Genomic DNA, 5,882 nt, shown 5'->3' on the forward strand with positions numbered 1-5,882 from the left:
GAAATCATCCGTTGAGAAATGGTCGCTTACGAAGCGGACGGGCGTGTGGGAACGATGGTTGTAGCGCAATCTATGGCGGGCGTGTACAAGTATCCATTGTGCTGTCGAGTCGCGTGTGATGAGCAGACGTGGTGGCTGGGTGCGTGGCGTCACAGGAAGGCGCGGGAAGGCCACAACGAGGCGAGATGGACTCGGGTTGAATCACATAAAATGGGTCCGACAGCTGTGAGATTTGAACTCACGCGGGTTACCCCAATAGATTTCTAGTCTATCGCCTTAACCACTCGGCCAAGCTGTCGTTAAAATTCGACACAAATCCAAACCCTCACCACATTCACCGCAAACACACGTACGCCAACGCACATCCATGCTAACCGCACCACAACCTCCTGCCTACCATTGCCTACCCTTACCGTCGCTGTCAGCGCCTACCTACACACGCAACAACCACCACTCACCTCTCTCACCGACCGCGATACTCGTATCGCGATGTCTCCGGGGCTGCACGTGGCTCGTTCGCTATAGAAGCTACTAGCGGCTTGGACACGGATGTGCTGCGCACTGAGCTATGGTTACAGCATGCGCTGCTGGCCCAGGGGCCACGAACGAGCGGTTGTAAAGAAAAAGGCAATAAGATATCGGAGGAGGGGATCGAACCCTCGATCTTGAGCGTGTTAAGCTCACGTCCTAACCACTAGACGACACCGACACTCGAACGATCACACAACCCTCAAACCGTGCCATTTTACCACACAATTATCACGCCGCACGCACGCACAAAACGACCTATACCGCCAACTTCCAGCGTCGACTGGACACCATATCGCACTCGCATCGCCCACAGACCACCACGCATGCTTCAAGACGATCGCAGGACCCAAAACATCTCGCGACTTGACCCCTCCATCTACGGTACTCAGCAGCGCTCGGTTGGATCCTCCTCGCAATCAGCCGGTCGCGGCGGTAGTGTACACGCCACCTACCTATCGAGGAGCCAAACGGGTCATCTCTTTCTGCGCACGGGTTGCTTCGGCATCATGGCATCATGTGCCCAAACCACACTGTGTCGCCGGCCTTTTGGCCCAGCCCAACACCTCGAGGCACACTGCCACGATCGTGCCTGCTGTGCCGTGCCAGCAGCGGTCAGTCCCATTGCCTGACCTACCTGCGGACAGCGCAGTTGGTTTCGAGCCTGGCGGGGTTTGGAAATCATCCGTTGAGAAATGGTCGCTTACGAAGCGGACGGGCGTGTGGGAACGATGGTTGTAGCGCAATCTATGGCGGGCGTGTACAAGTATCCATTGTGCTGTCGAGTCGCGTGTGATGAGCAGACGTGGTGGCTGGGTGCGTGGCGTCACAGGAAGGCGCGGGAAGGCCACAACGAGGCGAGATGGACTCGGGTTGAATCACATAAAATGGGTCCGACAGCTGTGAGATTTGAACTCACGCGGGTTACCCCAATAGATTTCTAGTCTATCGCCTTAACCACTCGGCCAAGCTGTCGTTAAAATTTGACACAAATCCAAACCCTCACCACATTCACCGCAAACACACGTACGCCAACGCACATCCATGCTAACCGCACCACAACCTCCTGCCTACCATTGCCTACCCTTACCGTCGCTGTCAGCGCCTACCTACACACGCAACAACCACCACTCACCTCTCTCACCGACCGCGATACTCGTATCGCGATGTCTCCGGGGCTGCACGTGGCTCGTTCGCTATAGAAGCTACTAGCGGCTTGGACACGGATGTGCTGCGCACTGAGCTATGGTTACAGCATGCGCTGCTGGTCCAGGGGCCACGAACGAGCGGTTGTAAAGAAAAAGGCAATAAGATATCGGAGGAGGGGATCGAACCCTCGATCTTGAGCGTGTTAAGCTCACGTCCTAACCACTAGACGACACCGACACTCGAACGATCACACAACCCTCAAACCGTCCCATTTTATCACACAATTATCACGCCGCACGCACGCACAAAACGACCTATACCGCCAACTTCCAGCGTCGACTGGACACCATATCGCACTCGCATCGCCCACAGATCACCACGCATGCTTCAAGACGATCGCAGGACCCAAAACATCTCGCGACTTGACCCCTCCATCTACGGTACTCAGCAGCGCTCGGTTGGATCCTCCTCGCAATCAGCCGGTCGCGGCGGTAGTGTACACGCCACCTACCTATCGAGGAGCCAAACGGGTCATCTCTTTCTGCGCACGGGTTGCTTCGGCATCATGGCATCATGTGCCCAAACCACACTGTGTCGCCGGCCTTTTGGCCCAGCCCAACACCTCGAGGCACACTGCCACGATCGTGCCTGCTGTGCCGTGCCAGCAGCGGTCAGTCCCATTGCCTGACCTACCTGCGGACAGCGCAGTTGGTTTCGAGCCTGGCGGGGTTTGGAAATCATCCGTTGAGAAATGGTCGCTTACGAAGCGGACGGGCGTGTGGGAACGATGGTTGTAGCGCAATCTATGGCGGGTGTGTACAAGTATCCATTGTGCTGTCGAGTCGCGTGTGATGAGCAGACGTGGTGGCTGGGTGCGTGGCGTCACAGGAAGGCGCGGGAAGGCCACAACGAGGCGAGATGGACTCGGGTTGAATCACATAAAATGGGTCCGACAGCTGTGAGATTTGAACTCACGCGGGTTACCCCAATAGATTTCTAGTCTATCGCCTTAACCACTCGGCCAAGCTGTCGTTAAAATTCGACACAAATCCAAACCCTCATCACATTCACCGCAAACACACGTACGCCAACGCACATCCATGCTAACCGCACCACAACCTCCTGCCTACCATTGCCTACCCTTACCGTCGCTGTCAGCGCCTACCTACACACGCAACAACCACCACTCACCTCTCTCACCGACCGCGATACTCGTATCGCGATGTCTCCGGGGCTGCACGTGGCTCGTTCGCTATAGAAGCTACTAGCGGCTTGGACACGGATGTGCTGCGCACTGAGCTATGGTTACAGCATGCGCTGCTGGCCCAGGGGCCACGAACGAGCGGTTGTAAAGAAAAAGGCAATAAGATATCGGAGGAGGGGATCGAACCCTCGATCTTGAGCGTGTTAAGCTCACGTCCTAACCACTAGACGACACCGACACTCGAACGATCACACAACCCTCAAACCGTCCCATTTTATCACACAATTATCACGCCGCACGCACGCACAAAACGACCTATACCGCCAACTTCCAGCGTCGACTGGACACCATATCGCACTCGCATCGCCCACAGACCACCACGCATGCTTCAAGACGATCGCAGGACCCAAAACATCTCGCGACTTGACCCCTCCATCTACGGTACTCAGCAGCGCTCGGTTGGATCCTCCTCGCAATCAGCCGGTCGCGGCGGTAGTGTACACGCCACCTACCTATCGAGGAGCCAAACGGGTCATCTCTTTCTGCGCACGGGTTGCTTCGGCATCATGGCATCATGTGCCCAAACCACACTGTGTCGCCGGCCTTTTGGCCCAGCCCAACACCTCGAGGCACACTGCCACGATCGTGCCTGCTGTGCCGTGCCAGCAGCGGTCAGTCCCATTGCCTGACCTACCTGCGGACAGCGCAGTTGGTTTCGAGCCTGGCGGGGTTTGGAAATCATCCGTTGAGAAATGGTCGCTTACGAAGCGGACGGGCGTGTGGGAACGATGGTTGTAGCGCAATCTATGGCGGGTGTGTACAAGTATCCATTGTGCTGTCGAGTCGCGTGTGATGAGCAGACGTGGTGGCTGGGTGCGTGGCGTCACAGGAAGGCGCGGGAAGGCCACAACGAGGCGAGATGGACTCGGGTTGAATCACATAAAATGGGTCCGACAGCTGTGAGATTTGAACTCACGCGGGTTACCCCAATAGATTTCTAGTCTATCGCCTTAACCACTCGGCCAAGCTGTCGTTAAATTTTGACACAAATCCAAACCCTCACCACATTCACCGCAAACACACGTACGCCAACGCACATCCATGCTAACCGCACCACAACCTCCTGCCTACCATTGCCTACCCTTACCGTCGCTGTCAGCGCCTACCTACACACGCAACAACCACCACTCACCTCTCTCACCGACCGCGATACTCGTATCGCGATGTCTCCGGGGCTGCACGTGGCTCGTTCGCTATAGAAGCTACTAGCGGCTTGGACACGGATGTGCTGCGCACTGAGCTATGGTTACAGCATGCGCTGCTGGCCCAGGGGCCACGAACGAGCGGTTGTAAAGAAAAAGGCAATAAGATATCGGAGGAGGGGATCGAACCCTCGATCTTGAGCGTGTTAAGCTCACGTCCTAACCACTAGACGACACCGACACTCGAACGATCACACAACCCTCAAACCGTCCCATTTTACCACACAATTATCACGCCGCACGCACGCACAAAACGACCTATACCGCCAACTTCCAGCGTCGACTGGACACCATATCGCACTCGCATCGCCCACAGACCACCACGCATGCTTCAAGACGATCGCAGGACCCAAAACATCTCGCGACTTGACCCCTCCATCTACGGTACTCAGCAGCGCTCGGTTGGATCCTCCTCGCAATCAGCCGGTCGCGGCGGTAGTGTACACGCCACCTACCTATCGAGGAGCCAAACGGGTCATCTCTTTCTGCGCACGGGTTGCTTCGGCATCATGGCATCATGTGCCCAAACCACACTGTGTCGCCGGCCTTTTGGCCCAGCCCAACACCTCGAGGCACACTGCCACGATCGTGCCTGCTGTGCCGTGCCAGCAGCGGTCAGTCCCATTGCCTGACCTACCTGCGGACAGCGCAGTTGGTTTCGAGCCTGGCGGGGTTTGGAAATCATCCGTTGAGAAATGGTCGCTTACGAAGCGGACGGGCGTGTGGGAACGATGGTTGTAGCGCAATCTATGGCGGGCGTGTACAAGTATCCATTGTGCTGTCGAGTCGCGTGTGATGAGCAGACGTGGTGGCTGGGTGCGTGGCGTCACAGGAAGGCGCGGGAAGGCCACAACGAGGCGAGATGGACTCGGGTTGAATCACATAAAATGGGTCCGACAGCTGTGAGATTTGAACTCACGCGGGTTACCCCAATAGATTTCTAGTCTATCGCCTTAACCACTCGGCCAAGCTGTCGTTAAAATTTGACACAAATCCAAACCCTCAGCACATTCACCGCAAACACACGTACGCCAACGCACATCCATGCTAACCGCACCACAACCTCCTGCCTACCATTGCCTACCCTTACCGTCGCTGTCAGCGCCTACCTACACACGCAACAACCACCACTCACCTCTCTCACCGACCGCGATACTCGTATCGCGATGTCTCCGGGGCTGCACGTGGCTCGTTCGCTATAGAAGCTACTAGCGGCTTGGACACGGATGTGCTGCGCACTGAGCTATGGTTACAGCATGCGCTGCTGGTCCAGGGGCCACGAACGAGCGGTTGTAAAGAAAAAGGCAATAAGATATCGGAGGAGGGGATCGAACCCTCGATCTTGAGCGTGTTAAGCTCACGTCCTAACCACTAGACGACACCGACACTCGAACGATCACACAACCCTCAAACCGTCCCATTTTACCACACAATTATCACGCCGCACGCACGCACAAAACGACCTATACCGCCAACTTCCAGCGTCGACTGGACACCATATCGCACTCGCATCGCCCACAGACCACCACGCATGCTTCAAGACGATCGCAGGACCCAAAACATCTCGCGACTTGACCCCTCCATCTACGGTACTCAGCAGCGCTCGGTTGGATCCTCCTCGCAATCAGCCGGTCGCGGCGGTAGTGTACACGCCACCTACCTATCGAGGAGCCAAACGGGTCATCTCTTTCTGCGCACGGGTTGCTTCGGCATCATGGCATTATGTCCTTAAGAAATTG

At 56.3% G+C, this 5,882-nt stretch overlaps 10 non-coding genes across 10 annotated transcripts; all 10 read right to left on the reverse strand.

Annotated features, from left to right (window-relative positions):
* Positions 1–217: 217 nt before the first annotated feature.
* Positions 218–298, reverse strand: PHYSODRAFT_t1216. The gene has a single exon. It is a non-coding gene; the product is annotated as a tRNA-Ser (tRNA).
* A 338-nt stretch (positions 299–636) lies between these two features.
* On the reverse strand, positions 637–709 carry PHYSODRAFT_t1215. Its single transcript has one exon. It is a non-coding gene; the product is annotated as a tRNA-Val (tRNA).
* Positions 710–1,422: 713 nt separating this feature from the next.
* PHYSODRAFT_t1214 lies at positions 1,423–1,503 on the reverse strand. Its single transcript has one exon. It is a non-coding gene; the product is annotated as a tRNA-Ser (tRNA).
* A 338-nt stretch (positions 1,504–1,841) lies between these two features.
* On the reverse strand, positions 1,842–1,914 carry PHYSODRAFT_t1213. The gene has a single exon. It is a non-coding gene; the product is annotated as a tRNA-Val (tRNA).
* A 713-nt stretch (positions 1,915–2,627) lies between these two features.
* On the reverse strand, positions 2,628–2,708 carry PHYSODRAFT_t1212. The gene has a single exon. It is a non-coding gene; the product is annotated as a tRNA-Ser (tRNA).
* Positions 2,709–3,046: 338 nt separating this feature from the next.
* Positions 3,047–3,119, reverse strand: PHYSODRAFT_t1211. The gene has a single exon. It is a non-coding gene; the product is annotated as a tRNA-Val (tRNA).
* Positions 3,120–3,832: 713 nt separating this feature from the next.
* PHYSODRAFT_t1210 lies at positions 3,833–3,913 on the reverse strand. The gene has a single exon. It is a non-coding gene; the product is annotated as a tRNA-Ser (tRNA).
* Positions 3,914–4,251: 338 nt separating this feature from the next.
* Positions 4,252–4,324, reverse strand: PHYSODRAFT_t1209. Its single transcript has one exon. It is a non-coding gene; the product is annotated as a tRNA-Val (tRNA).
* Positions 4,325–5,037: 713 nt separating this feature from the next.
* On the reverse strand, positions 5,038–5,118 carry PHYSODRAFT_t1208. The gene has a single exon. It is a non-coding gene; the product is annotated as a tRNA-Ser (tRNA).
* A 338-nt stretch (positions 5,119–5,456) lies between these two features.
* PHYSODRAFT_t1207 lies at positions 5,457–5,529 on the reverse strand. The gene has a single exon. It is a non-coding gene; the product is annotated as a tRNA-Val (tRNA).
* Between the last annotated feature and the right edge of the window lie 353 nt (positions 5,530–5,882).

The sequence above is a fragment of the Phytophthora sojae genome (assembly GCF_000149755.1).
Source record: "Phytophthora sojae unplaced genomic scaffold PHYSOscaffold_6, whole genome shotgun sequence".
Classification (NCBI taxonomy): Eukaryota; Oomycota; class Peronosporomycetes; order Peronosporales; family Peronosporaceae; genus Phytophthora; species Phytophthora sojae.